This window comes from Lithobates pipiens, unplaced genomic scaffold (assembly GCF_037356315.1).
Source record: "Lithobates pipiens isolate NorthernLeopardFrog02 unplaced genomic scaffold, aLitPip1_a1.2 Scaffold_27, whole genome shotgun sequence".
NCBI lineage: Eukaryota > Metazoa > Chordata > Amphibia > Anura > Ranidae > Lithobates > Lithobates pipiens.
Genome location: NW_027507788.1, coordinates 198,369,972 through 198,395,667, shown reverse-complemented (window position 1 = coordinate 198,395,667; position 25,696 = coordinate 198,369,972).

Here is a 25,696-nt window from a genome sequence, read left to right as displayed (position 1 = left end):
ATGGTATGATTTCAGGTTGCAGCGATTGTCGCCGGTAATGCGTGTCCTTTATAGATGAAGGAGTGGTCCTCAAGTTGGGCTCGTTCCTGGGGTGTGAGTTTTGATGACACATATAAGTCCCATCTATTGTGGAAGCAAAATTTGGCTTTGGCGTGCAGAAAGCTAGTGTTCAATTTGTCCCGAAAGAGGAGGTGCATGAGTTCTCTGTCCACTTGTGGAACAGATGGTTTGTTCGTGGAAGTCCAGTTGGCCAGGATGTTTCTCCTGGCGAGTAACAGGCAGAGCAAGGCCCATTCCTTGCCCAAAGGTGCGGATGTAGCCGACCAAGGGAGCAGTTTGGGGTCCCAATGCCCAAAGATAAGGAGTAGCGGGTCCTTAGGGATTTTCAAGAGTGTTATCTTGAAGATAAACGCCAAAATTTCATCCCAGAATGAGGAGATAACCAGGCAGGACCAGTAACGGTGAGTAAGGGAAGGTCTCGGATGCTGGCAGAGAGGGCACACAGATGCCGCAGGTTGACCCGGAGGTGAGGAGTATAGAAAAGGTATGTGTGCTCGATGTACAATTTTTAGTTGGGTTTCCCTCCAGGTTTCATTTGGGACCAACTTGTAGACTGATTGTAGTCCTTGTAGAATCTTGTCCACAGAATCAACACTTGGAAAGTCTTTAGACCAGTTAGAAACCGAAGAAGATTCCAAAGAGGGTGTGGTATTCAGTAATAGAGGTTTGTAGATATCTGAGATGCCGTAAGAGTCTTTGTGGAGGAGTACATCAATGAACGAGGATTGGAATCTTGCATGTTCTGCTCTGCATGTTTTCTGCATGAAACTGAGGCATTGACCATGATGGAAAGCGGATGAATCCGGCAAAGAGAACTTAGCGGCTAGCCTGCGGAAGGGAAGTGGTCGACCAGAGTCCGGGTCACATAACGAGAAAAAAGAGTCAAGGCCTTGTTGACGCCACGTTTCATAGGGTTGGCGGTCCAGCCCCGGGGTAAAAGACGGGTTGCCTTGTATCGGGAGATGCCTAGATATGTAGGGAGACAACTTAAGGCACTTCCGGGATTCTCTCCAGGCAATGGCTGTGTCCCTCAGTAGAAGGTTGTGTTGCAATGACGGATCCAGTTGTTTCCATTTGCAGTGGAGAAGTGCAGCTAGGGAGTAGGGATGGGTCATTTCAGCTTCCAATGAATAGTTGGAGCAGCGGGATTTTTGGGATATCCAGTCCAAGCCTACCCTCAAAAGACATGCTAAGTTATACATTCTGAAGTTGGGAAGACTAATACCCCCTTCGCTCCTAGGAAGGTGAAGTTTAGAAAAAGCAATGCGGGGCCTCTTACCTCGCCACAAGAATTTAGAAATCGATGAGTTTAAAAGTTTAACATCCTTATGCCTGAGGAGTAAAGGTATTGTCTGAAGGGGATACAACAGGCGTGCAAAACTAACCATTTTTACTAGGTGGCACCTTCCCAAGAGCGAAAGAGGCAGATCCATCCAGTTATCAAGTTCCTGCATAAGTTTAGTAAAGAGGGGGGGGTAGTTCAAGTGATAAAGAGATGAGGGGAGCTTCCCTATCTTAATGCCCAAGTATGTGATATGGGTGTTAGCTACCTTAAAAATAGAGTGGTTTGCCCATGTCGGAGGTGGAAGGGAACCCAAAGGGAGTATTTCGCTCTTGGAGTAATTAATACGCAGTCCCGAGCACAGTCTGAAACGGTCAAATAATGATTTGATCGTGGGCATGTCTGAGGAAGGGTTGGCAGAAAATATCAAGACGTCGTCCGCGAAGAGGGAGGTTCTCAATTCGTGCGACCCGACTCTGATTCCGTGTAGCGGGGCGTTATATGTCAGGTGTCTGGATAATGGCTCTAAAGCTAGATTAAAGAGAAGTGGGGACAAGGGGCAGCCTTGTCGAGTCCCCTTATGTAGCCGGAACTCATCAGACAGAAGGCCAGCGGCCACCAGTCTGGCAGCAGGGGAGGTGTACATGGAGCTGATCAGGTGCAGAAAAGGTCCAGTGAATCCCATATCCCCCAATACCATGGAAAGCCATTCGAAATTGACATTATCGAATGCCTTTTCGGCGTCTAGAGTAATAATAGCTAGATCGCTGGTTGGATGACATCTAGCATATTCTAACGCCATCATCCCCTTCCTGATATTGATAGTTGCCGTCCTGCCCTTGACAAAGCCGGATTGTGCGGAATGAATCAGGGAGGGGATGATGTCAGCCAGTCTATTGGCTACTATTTTCGAAAGAATTTTGACGTCAAGATTAAGGAGCGAGATGGGTCTATATGACCCAGGCTCTTGCGGGTCTTTACCCTTTTTTTCTAACAACTTAATGATTGCTTGATTACCTGACGGGAGATAGGGGCCACCAGACCATATATGTTGGTAGACAGCAGCCAGAGTCGGGGTTAGAAGAGTATTTAAGGATTTATAGAATTCGCCTGATAAACCATCCGGGCCTGGGGCTTTGGAGGAGGCTAGCTTACGGATCGCGTCGGATATCTCTGAAGGGGAAATGGGGGCGTTTAAAGAGTCGAGTTGAGAGGGAGATATTTGGGTTAATTGCGTTCCGTTAAGAAAATCGCGAGCAGTGGGTCGATCAATGGGGTCCGCCGCATATAAGGAGGTATAAAAGCGGAGCATCGCCGCATTAATGCCCTTCGGAGTAGACATAACCGTGCCGTCGGGGTCGCGTAACGACGATATGATCGTGGGACGGTGAGGTCCCTTGCACATTCTGGCAAGAAGCTTGCCAGCTTTGTTACCAAATTTATGTAGCGTGGCGTCGAAGTGAGCCCGTTTAATGGTTTCTAAGGTTTCAACCCAAGTGTCAAATGACTGCTTGGCTGCGTGCCAGGCTTCGCGATTTTCAGGGGAGTGTAAGATAGAGAGCGCTCGCTGGGCCAGATGTAATCTGGAACTGGAGGCTTTGTATTGGGACTGAGCGTGTTTCTTGAAAGAGGAGGCATACGAGATAATGCGTCCCCTAAGGAACGCCTTACCTGCGTCCCAAAACAAGTGCGGGTTGTCAACATGTATTTCGTTTGTTTGAGAGTAGGACGCCCATTCTTTCATCATGTAAGCTTGAAAGTCAGCATTATGCTGCAAGAAGGAGGGGAAGCGCCAAATTTTAGGATTAGGGTGTATGTCGGGGGTATCTAGGGTCACCGATATCGGAGCATGATCTGATATGGCTATGTCATGAATTTCCGCCGTCGGAAGGAAAGGGATTAAGTCGTTAGAACCAAAAAAATAGTCAATCCTGGAGAAGACATTGTGGGGATAGGAATAAAAGGAAAATTCCCGGTCGGTCGGGTGGTGTAGTCGCCAGATGTCATGTAGGTGGAGGGATTCCATAGTCAGCGCCAGGGTCGTGGGAGCGGAGACAGTCGAGCAGAGTATGGGCCGTGAGGAGGAAGATTTGTCGTCTGCCGGGTGAGCGACAGAATTAAAGTCACCCCCTACCAGGTGTGGGAGGTGTGGGAAGCGCAAAAGCCAACTGGTCAGCGTGCCAAAAAAGGGTTTCGTGGGACTATTAGGAGCATAGACATTTGTAATAGCAAGTTCCTTGGTCCCTATGAGGGCCCTGATAGTGAGGAGTCTGCCCTGTTGATCTGTGTCAGTAGATAGGATCTTACAAGGGAGATTCTTATTGATGAGAATAAGAACCCCTGCTTTTCGACCTACAGCCTCAGAGCCCGCCACCTCGCCTACCCAGAGCTTCCTCATCCGGACAAAGTCCGATGAGGAGAGATGGGTTTCCTGTAGCAGCGCTATGTCTGTTTTGAGTCTCTTGAGGTGACACAATACCTTCATGCGTTTGTTGGGGGAACGGAGCCCTTTAACGTTCCACGAGACTACTTGTAGCATGGTGGATCGTTAAGTGCAGTGATAGCGGGAACCAATAATGCCATGTGCGTGGGAGGACCCGTGGCAGAAAGCAGCAGGAGCTTCGCTCCAGAGAGGGCCAGGATAAACCTTGGTATAATGACATCAAGGGGGGAATAAATTAGGTACGAGTGCAGCTGTATAAAAGGAAGAAGGAAGGGACGGGAAGGGGAGTGGCAAACAGGCCAAACAAAACAACTCACTGTGAACTTCACTTTTTTCCGCATGGGGGTCACTGTGTAGACCAGCTCCCAGAACCAGGCCATCAAACTGATAGAAAATACGGCTGCCCTAGAGAAGGAGTGTGACATGCCGTCACCCCAGGCAAGGATCAGAATGAAATGAGATGGTCCGCACAGAAGACTCCACAAGGGGAACTAGTGGGTGTAACCTGAAAGAGGAAAATGAGAGGAAAAATACAAATATTGAAAAAGGAGGAATAAAATAAAACAGTTCTAATAATACAATAAACAGAATATCCATAGGCCGAGGGCCTATGGGTCATGGTAAAGACATAGGATCAGATAGTGCAGCGCCCAGTGCCAGTTATGGCCCTGGGCAGATAATACCTTATGGGCGCGCACACGTGCGCGGGTGGTCCAGGATGGGAGTAAGTCAAAACAGAAGCCATTTCTACCAGGTGAAAACGGATGGTAGTTAAGGCTGTGCCCCTACAAAGAAGGGAGAACAAAAAAAAAAAGAAAAAAACACGGTCCAAGTGTTCATCAACGTGCATTTAGAGCGTGTGGAGCAGGACCTGAGGCCCTGAAGCGCTTGGGGGAATCCTTCCGAGGGCTCCTCTGGTCAAGAGCTCTATTGACAGGGGCTGCCTTGGGAACCGGGCTCAGTGGAGGACCCGAACGTAGCGATTTCAGAAAACGCGATGCATCTTCGGGGTCTTGGAAGGAGATTTGTTCTCCATTGGGTGCTTTGATCCGTAGGATAGCCGGAAATGCAAGCGTGAATTTCAATTGCCGTTGGAATAGTTCCGTACAGATATGTTGAAAGGCCTTCCTCTTCTTGGAGACATCCACTGAATAGTCAGCAAAAATCAGGATTTTGACTCCATCAATTTGAAGCGATCTGGACTGACGATACTGCTGCAAAATGGAGGCTTTGTCTGCGTAATTTAGATATTTAGCAATAATCGGGCGCGGGGACTTGCGATCCGAGTTTGGCGCCCCCACACGATGTGCTCGTTCCACGACGAAGGGGCCCCCCAGGCAGAATGGTGATAGGGCAGAATGGTGAAGCGACTCGGGGATACCTACAAAACGCAGGTTGCTCCTCCTGGACCTATTCTCGAGGTCATCGAGCTTTTCCAAGATAAATTTGTTGGTTCTGTCCTGGGCTTGTTCCAGGGACTGCGTTTGGTATAATTCTTCCTCTAATGTGGAGATGCGACTTTCGGCCTCATTAAGTCTGGATGCGTGTTCCCCGAGTTGGGCTTGAACTTTATGCATGCCCTGGGTGACAGCTTTTTCAACAGAGGCCGCTATCATAGGGGAAAGGAGGGCAGCAACAGCTTGTGCCAGAAGCTCTGTCTGTGGGTCCTGCAGCGGTGGGGATGGCAGAGCATGCGGCATAGTCACAGGTGCTACAGGCCCAGGTGCTTGCGTGGAGGCAGGTGAATGCAAGGAAAGGGGTGTCTTGGAGGCCATCTGGCCTTGCGCTGGGTCTCCTACCTCCATTGCTGGTGCCTGCTCTTCCGGATAAGTCGCGCAGGCCGGAGCGGTGGCCGGAGCGGTGTAGGCCGAAGCCGGGGCCTCGATTTGCAGCGCGGCCTGCCGCGCGGTGGCGGCCGCGTACGAACGCGGCCCGGTTTTTTCGACGAACCGGTCCATCGTGGAGCCGGTATCGTGAGGAGGATGGCTGGCCGGTGAAACGGGCAAAAACGCCTGATTTAGAGCTGATTTGGAGGCCGGTCTGCGGGAGCTGTGTGACGGGACAGCTACTCCATACGGCGCCGGAACCGGAAGTGCGTCTTTGCACTTAATGACAGCCCCAATTCACCTGCATGCAGTATAGGTATAGTATAGGTATGGTATAATCTCGGCACAGGTGCAAGGTAGATGTGGCTAGATGTGGTTCAGATGTGGTAAAGGTTCAGTATAATATTTTAAAGGGTTGATATATGTGAAGTCTAGGTTTGGAATAAGTGTGGAATAGAGTGCAGTATGGGTGCAACATGCTTGGGTACTGTCACGACCGCTCGGGCACCCCGGTCGTATGCAAGAGACTTACCCGTAGAGACCCGTCGTGGAGAGCCAGTCATTTCCCTTTGACGCGCGCTAAAGCTAACGAACGCACTCGCGTCAACACGAACGAACGCGCACGCGCACGTGGGTCGCGAACGGGAGCACGTTCCCTTGCGAGGACGCGCTGACCCGTCGTACGTCTGTTTGGCGCCCTAAGGCCTTCTTTAGTCACTGGCTCCCTTCCACCCGTGCTGTCCAGTCTACAGCGTGTCCGTGATCTTGCTATCTGAATCTGTACCTGTTACCCTGGTTTCCTGATATCCGGCTTGTTCCTTGACTCCGATCCATTGCTGCCTGCCTCCGACCTCTGCTTGTCTGACCACGTCTCTGCCTCATCCCTTGTACCTTGCTGACCGATTCCTGCTGACCCGGCCTGTACCCGATACTCCTGTTTCTGCTTACCCATTGGGTTCCTGGTGCCTCCTGACGACCACCTGCCCAGCAGTCCATCCACTGGTGCCTGCCTGCTACAGATCAGTCCTACCAGCTCTACCTACTCGCTGTCGGTGCCCAGCTGTTCATCTGGACCAGTCTCCATCTGCCAGGCACTTGTGCCCCCTGAACTTTTGAATACCTGTCCTCATCTCCAGGGGTTCATTAGCCAGGGGGATACGAGGGGCCGATCCCTGCATTCCAGGCTCAACTACTAGGTACGTGACAGTACTGGACAGCCATGTCCAAGCCTGCGCAGGGAGCCTCCCCCATGGACGAGCTCTGCCATCATCTGGCTGGCCTTACTCAAGCAGTTAAGAGTTTGCAGGAGGGCTACGGAAGACTGGAGGAACAAGTTCAGGCACTATCTGCTTCAGCACCAGCCACTCCAGGGGTTCATGCCCCACCTTCAGTAGTCATGCTGCCACCTGAACCTAGGGTTCCAACCCCGGAACGATTCTCGGGAGACCGAAACAAGTTCAGGGCCTTCCGCAACTCATGCGAACTTTACTTTGCTTTGCAACCCCGGACCTTCTCCCTTGAAGCAACGAAGGTGGGATTCATCATCTCTTTGTTGACAGATGAACCTCAGGCCTGGGCACACCGTCTGTTGGAGCGGAAAGACCCATCTCTAGACTCTGTGGATACCTTCTTTCAGGCAATGTCCAGACTCTACGAGGACCCCCAACTCGCTGCAACCGCAGAAGCAGCCCTACGTGCCCTGCAACAAGGTCGTAGACCTGTGGAGGACTATGTATCAGAATTCCGGCGATGGAGCGCGGACACAGAGTGGAACAACGCGGCCCTGCGCTATCAGTTCTGCTTGGGTCTCTCCGAGGCCCTAAAAGATGAGTTGGCTCGTGTGGGCATCCCCGAGACATTAGAAGCCCTGATAGACACCTCCATCCAAATCGACAGGCGTTTGAGGGAACGCCGCCAGGAACGTTCTTCCGCAGCTACTCGTCCAATCTGGATGCTACCACGGGTGCCTAGTCACCCAACTCCTCCTGCTCCACCCGCATCCACATTGGACACCCCGGAACCCATGCAGCTGGGGTTACTTTGCCCGTCTCTGACCCCAGAAGAACGCCAACGTCGCCGGGTCAACAACCTTTGTCTGTACTGCGGAGAGCCAGGGCACTTTGTTCGTTCCTGTCCAGCTAAGATACGTAAGTGCCTCCTTGTTCCACCTGTCCCCTCATCTGTGTTGACTGATAACTCTTCTCATCTGGCTGTTCCTGTCCTTTTGCAGCTCCCAGGAAGGACTATCCAAACCCACGCGGTTATTGATTCCGGGGCTTGCAGTGGCTTCGTCGACTCGTCCTTCGCCCGAAGAAATAGCATTCCCCTCAGACCAAGAGAGAAGGGGCTCTCGGTATACCTAGCTGACGGGTCTACCTTGGGATCCGGACCTGTGATTCAGGAGACTAGCCCCCTACCCGCTGTCATTGCCGGAACTCACCGAGAACTCTTGTGCCTGGACGTCATTCAGTCTCCCCTGTTCCCAATCATCCTTGGTATGCCTTGGCTGAAGGCACACAACCCGCGGATTGATTGGATCACCGGAACCATCGAATTTCCTTCGGATTACTGCCTCCAGCATTGCTGCCGGAACCCCGACGGGGACTCCTCGGTTCTTCTCTGTTCAGAATCCGATGACGAAACCCGACAAGCGGTACCCAAGGAGTATCACGCCTTCCTAGATGTCTTCAGCAGAAAGGGGGCAGAGACCCTTCCTCCCCATAGGTCATATGACTGCCCAATAGAACTGCTCCCGGGGGCAGAAATTCCCTTTGGAAGGATCTTCCCTCTTTCCGAGTCCGAACTGAGTGCCCTGAAGTCATATCTAGATGACAGTCTAGCAAAGGGATTTATTCGGCCCTCTACCTCCCCGGCGGGCGCTGGAATTTTCTTTGTAGAAAAAAAAGACCACTCCCTACGCCCATGTGTGGACTATCGGGCCCTGAATAAAATCACCATTAAAAATCGTTACCCCCTGCCGCTGGTACCTGAACTTTTTCAAAGACTGGGGTCCGCTAAGTTCTTCTCTAAGTTGGACCTTCGGGGCGCCTATAACCTCGTACGTATCAGGAGAGGTGACGAGTGGAAAACCGCCTTCCGCACCCGCTTCGGGCATTACGAATACTTAGTGATGCCATTTGGATTGTGTAATGCCCCGGCCACTTTCCAGCACTTTGTTAACGACATTTTTAGGGACTATCTAGATTTGTTTGTAATTATTTACCTGGATGATATTTTAATTTTCTCTTCCACCCTAGCCATTCATCGGGAACACGTGAAGAAGGTACTGACCCGTCTCCGTCTCCACGGCTTGTACGCCAAACCTGAAAAGTGTATTTTTGAACAGCAGAGCATCCAGTTCCTCGGCTTGGTCATCTCGGTAAGAGGAGTAGAGATGGATCCACAGAAGGTCTCAGCAATCCAAGATTGGCCTGCTCCCTCAGATAGAAAGGGAGTCCAGCGATTTGTGGGCTTTGCTAACTTTTACCGCAAGTTCATTAAGGGTTTTTCTGCTATTATCGCTCCCATTACCGAGCTGACCAAACAGAACCGAAGGTTTCATTGGACTCCTGAAGCACAAAAGGCCTTCCAGTCCCTGAAGAATCTATTTGTCTCAGCCTCGGTCCTGAAACACCCCGATTCTGCTCTACCATATACCCTTGAAGTTGACGCTTCAGAAATAGCAGTCGGAGCAATACTCTCCCAGAGGCAGGGACCCAAGTCCTTACTCCATCCGGTCGCCTTCTTCTCCCGCAAGCTATCAGAGGCCGAAAGAAATTATGACGTCGGAGACCGTGAGTTATTAGCCATCAAGTCCGCACTTGAAGAGTGGCGCTACTTGCTGGAAGGGGCTACCCACCCAATCTTGGTCTATACAGACCACAAATATTTAGAGTACCTGAAGACAGCTAAGAGACTTAAGCCTCGTCAGGCCAGGTGGGCACTCTTCTTCTCAAGATTTGTATTCCATATCACCTACCGTCCCGGATCCAAAAATACCAAGCCGGACGCTTTATCCCGCATGTTCAGTCAGCCGGAGAACTTGCCACCTACTGATACCATCCTCTCTGCTGGGAACTTCCTTCTTCTCCAGGGAGATGTGATGTCTCAGCTTAAGCAGGCGTCCATAGGCGCTATACCTCCATCCGGTACCCCGTTATCCTCCAGTGATGGCCTTCTATGGTACGAGAACAGGATTTTCGTCCCCCCGGCAGCTCGGACTCTGGTTCTGGCCTCCTGTCATGACCACCCCTTGGCTGGCCACTTTGGGATACTCAAGACCCTGGAATTACTCAGGCGCACCTTCTGGTGGCCACGGATGAAGGACGATTGCAAGAATTATGTACAAGCTTGCACCACCTGCATCCGAAGTAAAAGCGACAAGTTAAAAGCCTGGGGTCTACTAAGACCACTACCCGTTCCTGACAGACCGTGGAGGATGATCTCCATGGATTTCATCGTTGAACTCCCCCCTTCCGAAGGTCACTCCACGATTTTCGTCGTAGTTGACCGACTCACCAAAATGGCACACTTCTTGCCCATGAAGGGCACCCCTTCAGCCGCGGAGACAGCTAACATTTTTATAAAGGAAATTGTGAGGCTTCATGGCATTCCTGCCAACATCACATCCGATAGGGGGGTGCAGTTCACCTCAAGGTTTTGGAGGGCACTCTGCGAAGCATTGAAGATTGACCTTCGCCTATCTTCAGCCTACCATCCGCAGACCAACGGCCAGACCGAAAGGACGAATCAAACACTGGAACAATACCTTCGTTGTTTTTCGTCCTTCGCTCAAGACGACTGGGCCTCTCTTTTACCAATGGCGGAGTTTGCGTACAATAATACTGTCCACTCGGCCACCAAGCAATCCCCTTTCTATGCAAACTTTGGATTCCACCCGTTGTTCCTGTCTGGCGACCTTCCTGAGTGCTCAGTGCCAGCGGTTCAAAAGAACCTGAATTTCTTTGAAGAAAACAACAAGCTCCTGCAGGAAACTCTGGCCAGATCACAGGAGCACAGTAAAGAAGTCTTCGACCGAAAGAGGAGAGGGGAACTGGACCTTAAGGTTGGGGATCGGGTCTGGCTGTCTACCCTGAATCTTAAGCTCTCCTGCCCTTCTAAGAAGTTGGGCCCAAGATTCATAGGTCCTTTCCCGATCAAGAGGAAACTAAACGATGTTGCGTTTGAACTCAAACTTCCTGGATCCTTCCGAATCCATCCAGTTTTTCATGTGTCACTCCTCAAACCCACAGTCATGGACCCCTTCACTGACAGAATCTCCAGCCCTCCGGAACCCGTGTTGGTCAATGGGGAGATCGAGTTTGAAGTGGAGGCCATTCTGGACTGTAGAAAGAGACAGAACCAGATTCAATTCTTGGTCAAGTGGAAGGGGTACGGACCTGAGGAAAACTCATGGGAGCCAGAAGCCAACATCCACGCCAAGAGACTCATCCGTGCCTTCAAGAAGTCCTACCCGAACAAGTTGGCTCGGTTAGGCATCCGGAGGCTGCCCCTTGGGGGGGGGGCAATGTCACGACCGCTCGGGCACCCCGGTCGTATGCAAGAGACTTACCTGTAGAGACCCGTCGTGGAGAGCCCGTCGTTTCCCTTTGACGCGCGCTAAAGCTAACGAACGCACTCGCGTCAACACGAACGAACGCGCACGTGGGTCGCGAACGGGAGCACGTTCCCTTGCGAGGACGCGCTGACCCGTCGTACGTCTGTTTGGCGCCCTAAGGCCTTCTTTAGTCACTGGCTCCCTTCCACCCGTGCTGTCCAGTCTACAGCGTGTCCGTGATCTTGCTATCTGAATCTGTACCCGTTACCCTGGTTTCCTGATATCCGGCTTGTTCCTTGACTCCGATCCATTGCTGCCTGCCTCCGACCTCTGCTTGTCTGACCACGTCTCTGCCTCATCCCTTGTACCTTGCTGACCAATTCCTGCTGACCCGGCCTGTACCCGATACTCCTGTTTCTGCTTACCCATTGGGTTCCTGGTGCCTCCTGACGACCACCTGCCCAGCAGTCCATCCACTGGTGCCTGCCTGCTACAGATCAGTCCTACCAGCTCTACCTACTCGCTGTCGGTGCCCAGCTGTTCATCTGGACCAGTCTCCATCTGCCAGGCACTTGTGCCCCCTGAACTTTTGAATACCTGTCCTCATCTCCAGGGGTTCATTAGCCAGGGGGATACGAGGGGCCGATCCCTGCATTCCAGGCTCAACTACTAGGTACGTGACAGGTACACTTGTTATCCTGCTGGCAATGACTCTAGAAGTATCAGAAATGGGTGAATTGCCCTCTCACCAGTCCCCAGGATGCTGCAGTGACTTCTCACTGTAGAAGGGGGGCCCCCTTGGATTCTCCCCAAAAGCATGCAGCGGGAAGCAGAGGGTGAGTTAACACTCAGGTCTTCCTGCTGCAGCAATGCAGGTAATGTGATGTGATGTGATGTGATGTGGTGCCCTTGGGTGTCCTCACTCCCAGTCTCAGGCTTGGAATTCCACTACTATGGTCATCCGCTAGCATAAAAATATGTAGACAGAAATGTTCTCTCTTTAACTATCTTGTGCCAAAAGGAAGAGCTTTACCAGGCAGTTTAATAAACATTATCTCTCTATTCCTCCTACTGCACAGTGTCTAGTGGGGTTTGTATTGTAAGGAGTCTTTTCTTCCAATTATATGGCTGCTGTCTCAAACTACAACTCCCAGGATTCTCAGGGCTCTGCATAGAATTCTATTGGCTTGCTTGCCTTTAGCTCTTCCTCTGCTGACCGGAGGAGAATATCTTTGGTCAAAGATATAACAAGACTGACAAGCTTCTAAATATCATGTGGATGAGGACCCATTAGTGGATAACAAAGCCTCCTTCTTTCATCATTTCCAATAAACCCTGGGGAGGACCAGCTGAAGACAGAGCTAATTAGAAGAATCCTCAACCTAGTGGAACACAGATTACAGGCACTATACCCCTTAGGGGGTGCGTGGATTCGGTGAGTGGGGACCCTTGAGGGGGAACGAGCACGGAAGTCACCAATAAGCAGGCCTAATCACAAAAGTCACCTTCCTGTTATTTGAAAAAGAATAATCGCATGGTTGAAAATACCTGATAAGAGACTTTTTTGTGGACTTTATATATATATATCTATTGATATTTTGATTTTATTCACATTTCTTCCAGGTTTTTGTATTTTTTACATTCGTAAGGGGGTTAGAAATTACCCCGCACATTTGTTCTATTTTTCACCTCATTTTTTATTTTTGTTTTTTTCATGGTTTTGGTTGCCTTTGTTTCTTTATTGCAATATTTTTTTCATTCACTGGGGTATTTTAGTGGAAATATAAATTGTGCACAGTGGAAGTAATCATTAGCACAGGAATTACGCAAACGCAGTGCGATTATAGGTGTTATATTTTCCCCTATAAGGGGCTTAGTACACGGAGTGCGTTTGTTTTTGTTTAGTATACTAATATTTTTATTATCACAAAAATTTGTATCACAAAAATATTTTGAATATTGTTTGGGATTCTTGGATTTCATATGTGGTTTTGAGTGCTTTAGGGTTTAATTTATTTGTTAATTATCCCTTTGGGATTCTGATTGATTGATTGATCACGTTAGTGAATAACTGAACGTGTCCACCTTTTTCGAGGTTATTCAACGTAGGGTAATCAACATAACTAGTTTGTAGTGGCACGTGGTTGAATTTGGGTTAACAAAAAATTAGTTGGACATAAACACAAAAAATTGGGACATTATAGCAAATACATATTGGGTTACACAGAGCCTATAGGGAAGATAAAAGGTAATATAAGGTTTGAGGTAGCGCCATTAGCCCATCATTACTATTCAATTTTAAACATAACCTGGTTTGCAGATTGTGTTCTTAGGGAGGCAGCAACCTCATAGCGATTAATATAAATAGGCCCAATTTTTATATATGTATTTTTTATATATGTATTTTCTACATTGTTATACCTTATAAAAACTGAAACTAGTAATACATTATCAATAGAGCCTGGGGGAGGCATAGGCATTCACATATATCCCTGTTTGACTGTGACCTATTCCATAAGCGCGGCCTTCCGTGTACAATTGTCCTGTTAAACTGCTGTATGCTCTTGGCCACCATGCTGCAACTCTGTTTTAAGGTCTTGGTAATCTTCTTATATCCTAGGCCATCTTTATGTAGAGCAACAATTCTTTTTTTCAGATCCTTAGAGAGTTCTTTGCCATGAGATGCCATGTTGAACTTCCAGTGACCAGTATGAGAGAGTGAGAGCGATAACACCAAATGTAACACACCTGCCCCCCCATTCACACCTGAGACCTTGTAACACTAATGAGTCACATGACACCAGGAAGGGAAAATGGCTAATTGGGGCCAATTTGGACATTTTCACATAGGGGTGTACTCACTTTTGTTGCCAGCGGTTTGGACATTAAAGTGGAAGTAAACTCCCCTATCGTCTTCAACCAAGGAAGCTGCCATCTTTGCCTCTGTTTAATCTTCAACTGCTATGGTGCTGCACATTTGATTCGTTATGACACCAGCCATTGGATGGTTTGATAGTTTGATAGTTTGGCTGAGAGCACAGCCAATGTGCAGTTAACATTCCCGGCATGCCTTTTTTTTAAACTGTTTAAATCCATGGGTTTACTTCCACTTTAATGGCTGTGTGTTATTTTGTAGGTAATACTGTAGGTCCAATGTATCCTATCAAATGTACATGCTCAGCGTCATATCCAGAGGTTGTCTGGGGCTACATGAGCGCTGCTGGAACTGGGGAGCTGCAGTTCATTGAGGGAACCATGAATGCCAACATATACTGTGACATACTGAAGCAGAGCATGATCCCCTCCCTTCAGAGACTGGGCCGCAGAGCAGTGTTGCAACATGATAACAACCCCAAACACGCCTCCAAGATGACCACTGCCTTGCTAAAGAAGCTGAGGTTAAAGGTGATGGACTGGCCAAGCATATCTCCAGACCTAAACCCTATTGAGCACCTGTGAGACATCCTCAAACGGAAGGTGGCGGAGCGCAAGGCCTCTAATATCTACCAGCTACGTGATGTCGTCATGGAGGAGTGGAAGAGGACTCCAGTGGCAACCTGTGAAGCTCTGGTGAACTCCATGCCCAAGAGGGTTAGGGCAGTGCTGGAAAATAATGGTGGCCACACAAAATATTTACACTTTGGGCCCAATTTGGACATTTTCAGCTAGGGGTGTACTCACTTTTGTTGCCAGCGGTTTAGACATTAATGGTTGCGTGTTGAGCTATTTTGAGGGGACAGCAAATTTACACTGTTATTCAAGCTGTACACTCACTACTTTACATTGTAGCAAAGTGTAATTTCTTTAGTGTTGTCACATGAAAAGATAGAATAAAATATTTACAAAAATGTGAGGAATGTACTCACTTTTGTGAGATACTGTATGTCATTATTTTGCCTATAGTTCCACTCTAAGGACCCACACAGACACACACACCATCATCCTCGATGCAGTGCCTTATTCTCAATGGAAACTCAATGCACCTTGCCAATAAACACAACACATGCACTACTGTAGTTATGCACTACAAAGAAAAAATGGTATATTGACCTCTTGTAGGCGCATTGTGATACAGATGAATGGATAAAGAAAATCATGGTACTGTTCAGCATAATCTGCATTAACATGTCAGCACAATAGTATGTAGGGGCCCTTATATGTAAAACTTTCAGCCGCTACTTAGGCTAAGTCTTACCCGGCATAGTAAGGCTTACCTGTAGGCACTGTGAATATCTCATAAACGTGCACTATTTAGGATATTTTCAGAGTGCATGCAGCCGCTGATGGTTTTTTAGAGCCCGTGCCATAAACGGCGGCTCCAGCACTCATGCGCCAGGGGTGATGTCATCACGCCCCTGGGCCACTCATGTAGCTGGAGGCAGCATAGATTTAAAGTCTCTCATAATGTGATGGTATGCAATGCATACTGGCACATTATGACATTGTCTTGCTGGAGATTTTTTTTCTTCAACTGCAATTTATTACCGCTTTAACCTCTCCAAATGAATAGGATGCAGTGACAGCTCAATATTGAAGGGGGTCTCTGTAGTAAAATTGTGCCCTATTCAAGCCTCCATCATCATAGACCAACAGATGCAGTGACAGCTCAGCCAATCACTGCTGTCACCTGTAAACAAAGAGTCAGCAGATGAAGCAAGTAGTGGAAGCTTCTTTGCTGGATCTTCATTTACAAGTGATAGCAATGAACAGCTGAGGGGCTTGATTTTACCACAAATATGCCCACTGATCCTCATCTCTGGGGCTTTAAAGTGATTGTAAACCCTTACAACACACTTTGACCTACAGGTAAGCCTAGATTAAGGCTTACCTGTAGGTCCAAGAAATATCTCCTAAACCTACACGGTTTAGGATATATTTACCGAAAGACAGGCGCCATAGACAGCGGCGCGCAGGCGAACTGAGCGCGCCGCCAGCAACAGCGATATGCCGCGTGTGGCGACTCCCATGCGCATGCGCGACGTCCTCGCGGCTTCGCCGAATGAGAGCGGCGGAGCGGCGAGACCCACCGAGAAGATGGATGCTCTGGACTACAGGGGACAACGGGGACATCGCTGACTCCTGTGTCAGGTAAGTGACACATAATGGACTACTATGCGATGCATAGTAGTCCATTATGCTTTACCTTTGCAGGGAATGAAAGAGGAAGTAAACTCATTAGGGTTTACTTCCTCTTTAACTGGGCTCCCACCTTGGTATGGGCCCTATAGAAGCTGCTGTAGTTGCAATGACTGAAGCAGCTGCAGACGAGAAGCCGAGATCCAATAATGTTAGAGGCATTTTTATTATTATTAAGGGAAATGATAATGGTTTGGGTTCTGTTTTACATTATTTGTTGTAATTGATTTAATATTGGTTATCTAATATATATTCCCCATAGGATTCTCCTGTATGGATATGAGCGTGACAGTTGTTTTTTTATTTCAGGGCTGCCATAATCATTAAAAAAAAAAATCTGTAGATTGGTTTTAAAGGGGTTGTAAAGGTTCATTTTTTTATTTTCTAAATAGGTTCCTTTAAGCTAGTGCATTGTTGGTTCACTTATCTTTTCCTTTGATTTCCCTTCTAAATGTTTTTTTCTTTGTTTTCTTTGTCTGAATTTCTCACTTCCTGTTCCTCCTCAGTAAGCTGTTCAGTAAGCTGTTCTGGCTGACTAACCACCGCTCGGATGATGGTGTGAAGTTTACTGAGGAGAAACAGGAAGTGAGAAATTCAGACAAAGAAAAAAAACATTTAGAAGGGAAATCTAAGGAAAAGGTAAGCGAACCAACAATGCACTAGCTTAAAGGAACCTATGTAGAAAATAAAAAAATGAACCTTTACAACCCCTTTAAGTGCTTGTTTTATACAAGTATATACTGTACTTGTTAATCTGCATTTTCAGTGACTGATAGCAATTAGAATTAATGTTAATTAATATGACAAATTTGAAGTGAAATATGATTTTGGTGGCTTGCTGTATATTGCACATAATTATTATTTTTTTTTTTTACACCGCCAAGTGTTTTTAGAGTGGTGCAAGCCCCTAAGACACAGCCACTAAAGTGTATGTTTGGGTGCTGTGCTTGTCAATCTCAACAGACATTATCATAAGCAAGCCCCAGGTACGGCATACACGTATTTCCACAGATAAAGATAGGAAGGAGAACTGAAATACAGCGTAATTCAAGCAGCAAGTGCTGCCCCAGAGATATTCTCTCTCTTTCTAGCAGACTGCTGGAAGGGAGGTTGGAGTGATTGAGGTTTCCAACTGTACGTTTCGCTAACGATTAAAAAATTGCTTTGAGCTACTGCAGTTCAGACGCCTAGAATTTAGACATTTTTCACTGAGAGGTTATAACAGAACCATGTATAAAATTATCCTGAAAATATATGATTGGTGTTATACAGTAGTTTAGACTATTGTGCTATTATTTCAATCTTAGAGCATTCTTTATTAATAAATGAGTAGGCCTCCTTCATATAGTTAGAAATGAAAGCTATAAACTAGAGTCATTCCATTAACATATTCTCGTACATTATATACCATTTTATTAAAAGGGAATGCCAGGGAAAATGTCAAAATTCAGTAATGGGTATGCATGCAAAAATTTAATTGTGTCAAATTTTTGAGGATTTGGATGCAGACGGACACATATGCCTGTACAGTGTAAAATCATGACATCTTTTGTAATTCGCATGCTGCCAGCAACCTGTCAAAACCAATGATGGCCTGAAATACGCAAGAGCTATACGCATTCCAGCAGTACTTGTGTACAGGATCAGATGCCCCAAGCGCAGACCCTTTGCATGCAAAGCGTATACACCCCTGTATCCCTACCATCCTGTATGCAAATATGCATACAGCCATGTACAGCTACTGCATATTTCACCCTGCCATTGAGTCATCGACCGGGTTTTGGCAATAGACAGTATATACCACCCCTGATTCGTGAGCACCAAAATATACCTAGATTTTCACTCTGTACAAGCAAACGCATTCATGTGCATGAGCCCTTACATAAAATAAAACTTGCCCCAAATACTGACGCCTTGGCTTGTGAAGAATATGGGGGTAGGTGAGGAACACTGTGTATGAATAGAAAGTTTTGGAAACTCTAGCTAGTTGAAAAACAATGATCATTTTTCATGGTGTATGACTTGAAACATAGCCAACGCATTTCAGGTGAATGGGGCTTCCCCTTTGTAAGGGCTAACATTGGGGAATGAGGCAATAAAATGACGTACTTGCATTTACGTGTAAGTGTACACATTTACAATAAAGGTTCTATTGAATAAAATATCATAATCAACCGGCAAAGCTGACGGGTTTAATGATAGAACTAATACAATATGCGTAAGTAGCTTGTATCATAATCTTGCAGCCAACACCATAAAAAAGCTTGGTGCCCGGATGAAGATTTCCTTAGGTAATTTAGATGATCCCAATACAACAAAGGGAAGTGAAGTAGTATTATGATAGATATGGGTACATGATAATTATGTACTTATTATTATATGTGAGTAATTTCCAGCAGTATCCCAATTCTTCCAGAGAGATGCATTTATTGAAACTTCAGACAGAACAAAGTCCATAAGATACAGTGGTGTGAAAAAGTGTTTGCCCCCTTCCTCATTTCCTGTTCCTTTGCATGTTTGTCACACTTAAGTGTTTCGGAACATCAAACCAATTTAAACAATAGTCAAGGACAACACAAGTAAACACAAAATGCAATTTGTAAATGAAGGTGTTTATTATTAAAGGTGAAAAAAAATCCAAACCATCATGGCCTTGTGTGAAAAAGTGATTGCCCCCCTTGTTAAAACATACTATAACTGTGGTTGTCCACACCTGAGTTCAATTTCTCTAGCCACACCCAGGCCTGATTATTGCCACACCTGTTCACAATCAAGGCATCACTTAAATAGGAGCTGCTTGACACAGTAAGGTCCACCAGAAGATCCTTAAAAGCTACACATCATGCCGAGACCCAAAGAAATTCAGGAACAATTGAGAAAGAAAGTAATTGAGATCTATCAGTCTGGAAAGGGTTATAAAGCCATTTCCAAAGCTTTGGGAATCCAGCGAACCACAGTGAGAGCCATTATCCACAAATGGCGAAGACATGGAACAGTGGTGAACCTTCCCAGGAGTGGCCGGCCGCCCAAAATTACCCCAAGAGCGCAGCGACAACTCATCCAAGAGGTCACAAAAGACCCGACAACAACGTCCAAGGAACTGCAGGCCTCACTTGCCTCAGTTAAGGTCAGCGTTCATGCCTCCACCATCAGGAAAAGACTGGGCAAAAATGGCCTGCATGGCAGAGTTACAAGGAGAAAACCACTGCTGAGCAAAAAGAACATCAAAGCTCGTCTCAATTTCTCCACAACACATCTTGATGATCCCCAAGACTTTTGGGACAACATTCTGTGGACCCATGAGACAAAAGTGGAACTCTTTGGAAGGTGTGTGTCCAAGTATATCTGGCGTAGAAGGAACACTGCATTTCATAAAAAGAACATTATACCAACAGTAAAATATGGTGGTGGTAGTGTGATGGTCTGGGGCTGTTTTGCTGCTTCAGGACCTGGAAGACTTGCCGTGATAAAAGGAACTATGAATTCTGCTGTCTACCAAGAGATCCTGAAGGAGAATGTCCGACCATCTGTTCGTGTACTCAAGCTGAAACGAACTTGGGTTCTGCAGCAGGACAATGATCCTAAACACACCAGCAAGTCCACCACCGAATGGCTGAAGAAAAACAAAATGAAGACTTTGGAGTGGCCTAGCCAAAGTCCTGACCTGAATCCTATTGAGATGTTGTGGTATGACCTTAAAAAGGCCGTTCATGCTCGAAAACCCTCTAATGTAACTGAATTAGGACAATTCTGCAAAGATGAGTGGGCCAAAATTCCTCCAGGACGCTGTAAAAGCCTCATTGCACGTTATCGCAAATGCTTGGTTGCAGTTGTTGCTGCTAAGGGTGGCCCAACCAGTTATTAGGTTTAGGGGGCAATCACTTTTTCACACAGGGCCATGATGGTTTGGATTTTTTTTCACCTTTAATAATAAACATCTTCATTTACAAATTGCATTTTGTGTTTACTTGTGTTGTCCTTGACTATTGTTTAAATTGGTTTGATGTTCCGAAACACTTAAGTGTGACAAACATGCAAAGGAACAGGAAATGAGGAAGGGGGCAAGCACTTTTTCACACCACTGCACTTGCAACAGATGGCAAAATCCAACAAAGTAAATATAAAATAGGCGACTGGCTATTTGTGCAGCATTCATACACCTTGAGAGAACCCAGTTCCTTCTGTCACCCTGATGGAGAATGGAAAGACTCATTGTCAGCTTGAATCATCCACCTAAAATACTAGTCTGACACTGGTACACAGCTGTCACTTTGATATGTTAAAATTGAGTTGGCTTGGACAATTCAACTGAATTCCTGGGCAATATGGTACTGTAATATATAATATCCTACATAAATTGGCCAACATATTACAACATATTTGACATCCGCACCCCCCATAAAAATATTTTATTTCAATGCATTTATAGTGGCAGTACAGAATAGAGTGGCTCCAATCTATAGTGAGATTCTGAGCCATGTGAGCATGCTCCTAGCTTAAAGCGGTTGTATACCCGCTGAAGTTTTTTTTTTTTTTTACTCACCTGCAAAGGAAAAGGCATAATGAGCTAGTATGCACCGCATACTAGCTCATTATTAAATACTTACCTTAGAACGAGGCCCTGACATCTGGCCCGATCCACACCGAGGGAGCTGACATGTTCCCTTGGCGTTTCCACTCACAGCGCCGGAGCCGCGATATTGTCACTCCCGCGCATGTGCGCGGGAGATTTCTTCCTGGCAGGGTTCGGCGTCTGCCGGACTTTCAGCCGAGAATCCCCTGTGCGCATTCGCCGCTGCAGTCGGCGGCGCATTGCGAGGGGAATATCTCCTAAACCGTACAGGTTTAGGAGATATTTTTTTTACCTACAGGTAAGCCTTATTATAGGCTTTCCTGTAGGTAAAAGTCCAAAAATTGACTATACAACCACTTTAATAAAGACCTTTACATGGCTTGAAACATGGTTATAGATTGAAATCATTGTATTCGGTACTAACACTTTGGGTATGGGATAATAAAAATGAATTGTATATATGCCCAAAACTCTATTTGTCACCAGGTCATTGAATTCATCTTCGAGGTAACGCTACAGACATTACCCAAGGACCCTCTTCTACTCATCTTTGGCTACTGGGATGACCATCTGCTGCCGTGGTCCCCATAATCCCCCCACGGTAACAAAGTCTGGGCCTTGACTGCACTTTTAATAGCCCGGCGGTTGATCTTAAAACACTGGACATCCCCTAGCTGCCCACTGGTATTGTATCTCAAAAGGGAACTCCTGCATCTACTCCACACGGAAAAACTCAACACAGACTTCAAACATGCGAAAACCAGATAACGTTTATATTCCAAATGGTGGGCTTTCATGCGTTTGAACCTATCCAGTGCAGAAAGTTCCATCTTAGAAAACTTCTCTTTCACATACTATGCTCCCACTACCCATCCTCCTGAGGAAGCTGAAGAACCAATCCTCGACCCTCCCACTGTGGATCTAGCCGCCTCCGAGGCCCAAGCCCTCCCTCAACTCACTTGCCCTGTCTCACCTCTGTCAAACTCATCAGCTTCAATGGTACATTTGGCGTTATGTCAGTCCTCTGAGGTGAGTGCAGTGCCCAGTTCCCTGTTCCAAATAGACATAAAAGATAATGTATACTCTGAGTGAGGAGAATTGACGTAGTTACATAGTTACATAGTTAGTAAGGTTGAATAAAGACACCAGTCCATCCAGTTCAACCTGAGTCTACAATTGTCCCTATCCCTGTACATTGCACACTCACATCGGTCCCTACCCTCAGAGCAGCCCACAATCCAAGGTACCCATTCATATACTAGGGCCAATATTTGACAGAAGCCAATTAACCTACCTGCATGTCTTTGGATTGTGGGAGGAAACCAGAGTACCTGGAGGAAACCCACGCAGGCACAGGGAGAACATGCAAACTCCAGGCAGGTAGTGTCCTGGTTGGGATTTGAACCAGTGACCCTTCTTACTGCTAGGTGAGAGTGCTAACCACTACACCACTGTGCTGCCCAGTAATTAATATATTTTAGATATTGCATGTTTAGTTGTTTCTGAGAGGGAGCATAGCTGTTCACGTTCAGTAAGTTGATTGTGTACCTTGAGTAAAAGAGTTGTTTACAATAAATAAATGATAAATATTAATTAATTAAATAATTAATAAAATGATAAATATTAAGAAATAGTAATATTAATAAATAATAAATGCGGTAAGTTGGAAGGAGCTCCTTTGCCAGGATGAACAACATTTTGTGGCTGTAGCCAAGGAGAACGGGTGACCCATGTTTTTACTGAGAATAATTGACCACAGGGTAACTGCGGGTTGTCTATTAGTGAGGTTAGAGGAGACAGGTTGGAGGTTAAAGCGAAAGACATTCTATATTTATACCAGATATGTAGGGAAGCCAACATAAGGGCAAAAGACCTTCAATGTAAGAAGAAGATCCAGCGTAGCCCCAGGGTAAAGCCCGTAGGTCTATTGGCAAGAGGTCTTGTTCAACAATACAGGAAGCTTTTAGGCTAGGTCTAGGAATTCACTCCAGCATCCAAGCTAGCATAACGGAGATGTGACACAAGGTAAAATCCTGCACAACAGTGCCACCAGACAGTTTGGGTTTCCATCTTAATTTATTTAAAACTACCCTCTCCACTGGCTGACATTGCTGCTGTCCAAAGTGTGGCTACACTGCTCCTTCATAGATACAGAGGAGGAGTAAACATAGCTACCCTAGGAGAGGAAGAGTTTTACTGGAAGTGTTTTACCTCGAGTTGTCTGTTAGGTCCAGTTCCCACTGGTGCGATGTCCAACATTGGATGTTACATAGTTACATAGTAGGTGAGGTTGAAAAAAGAAACACGTCCATCAAGTCCAACCTATGTGTGTGATTATATGTCGGTATTACATTGTATATCCCTGTATGTTGTGGTTGATCAGGTGCTTATCTAATAGTTTTTTGAAACTATCAATGCTCCCCACTCATACGACCTGTGAAAGGGAATGCCACATCCTTGCCACTCTTAGCCCTTGTACACACGGTCGGAGATTCCGACAACCAAATCCATCGGATTTTGTCCGTCGGATTTTGTCAGACGGATTTTGTCCGAAACTGTTGTATACACATGGTCAGACAAAGTTATCGGAAAATCCGTCGCGATGGCGTTATTTCGTTACAACGGGACTACGTTCACTCTAGTAGCCAATAGCTTTGGTGTAGGAATTTGATCTGAGTATGTGTGGCACTTTGTCCAATCGGAATTCTCTACACATGATCGGAGTATGTCCAATTGGAGCATTGTGTTGTAAAATATTTCCGGCAAGTTGGAAAAGTTGGTCCGACGGATATTCCGATGGAAACAGTCCGATGCGGACCACACACAGTCGGAATATCCGACAAAGCGATCCGATCGGACACATTCCGACGGAATCTCCGACCGTGTGTACAAGAGCTTATAGTAAGAACTCTCTATGTAGTTTAAGGTTAAACCTCTTTTCTTCTAATTTTAATGAGTGGCCACATGTCTTGGTGTAAACAACATGTGATCTCTGTGCAATGTGATTTCAGACATACAGATAGTATGGCTGAATTAGCATTGCATTTTGACCAAACTCGCACAGGACCCTTATTTTGTTCACACCCATGGGATCCGATTCCTGTCCAGATTTTCAGTTTGCACTGCCATATGCAAACTGATTTGGGGGTGTCATTAACTTTTAATTGACACTCGCAGCAGTTCGCATAGGGCAGTGTGAAATGCTGCCGAGAGACTTGCAATGCGGGAATCAGCAGTGGGTTCACAGAATTCCTATGTTCGTAATTGTTGACCAACATTTGTGTGACTGTGTGTATGCAAGACAAGTTGGAGCCAACATCCTTACAACAAAAATCCACGTATTTGTTGTCAGAAAGTCTGATTGTGTGTACAGGGCATTAGTGAGATTAGATGAGACAGGTCAGAGGTTAAAGAGAAAGACAGCCTATATTTATAGCAGATATGGAGGCCAACATAAGCGGCAACAGGAAGTGTTTTACTGGATGGATCATCAGGTGAAAATAAAAGTAAAGAAATAAAAAAATGAAAACTAATTCAACCAGCACAATTAAAAGAATAGAACTGACCTAAATTGATGAAGAAATTCAATCTTTTACTTTTTTTATTGGATGTGTTTTTTAGCAGAAAGTAAAAAATACAGTTTTTTTGTTTATAGTGCAAAAAATATGGTTATGAAGTGGGGTAAACCTTCCGGAGTTGAAGTGGTTAAATACACTGTGAGGTACCAAAATAACTCGGCTTGTACAGTCTTTATTCCATGCTGTTTGTTCACTATTCCTCACTGCCTCATCCTATATGCCACGCTGTTCTGCAGCATTGTGTACTTTTAAATATTTTATATTTTATATTTTAAATATATTATAAATATTTTAAATATTTATACTTTATACTTTTATACTTATACTTCAAATGTTGGATGAAGATTAACCTCCCTGGCGGTATGATTATGTCAGATTTTTTATGCTGAAAGCGGTACATTGTTTTGCATATAAATTTGGCGTTTTATATTGTAGGCCTGTAATTCTTAATAATAACTCACTTAAATCTGTCCAAACAAAAGTCTAGTAGACATCCCATGTATGATAAAATTTGAAGCACAAAATCATAAATTATAATATAATAAATAACTATAAATAATTGTAATAAAATAATAATCATAAAATGAATTTCCCCACAAATCAGTGTCGCTCAATGCAATGCATATCGCTCAATGCAAGTGTTCTCATTTACTATCGCTTTTTCTATCTGATCTAAAACAGCTTATGACGTAAAGGGACACTTTTTGGTTGCCATGGACAATCTCAAGTTTCCAGGCAGAAAGAACAGCATATATACAATATAAAAGTGCATGCAGGGCACTGGACAAAGCATTAGGGGCAAAAGGGAGGTGAAATGATTTGATACAGTAATGTAAGCTTACAGATCACTGTGTATGTGTTATGTTTTTGTACTTTTTGAATTTGTCGCCAGGGTCCGCCCCCATGTTTTGCGGCTCTTGCAGGGAGCCCAGAACACAGAGCATCGGGTGGATGATCTGGCCAAGGACACATCGGGGGACATCACAGGATCCTGGTGACAAGGTAAGTATGCTGTACCAGAATTCTGCAATGCAATCCTGAGTGTGGCTCGGAGTTACCGCTAATAGCCATGTGCACACTGAAATATTTTGTTTAGTAATTTAGTTTTAGTCCGAAAAATAAATGTATTTAGTTACTCCCGAAATTTGTTTTTATTTATTTTGTTTCATTAAAAAATGCATTTGTCCGAAAAACCGAAATAATTAAGGTCAAATCTGTCATCGAAGGCTTATGGTGTCTGT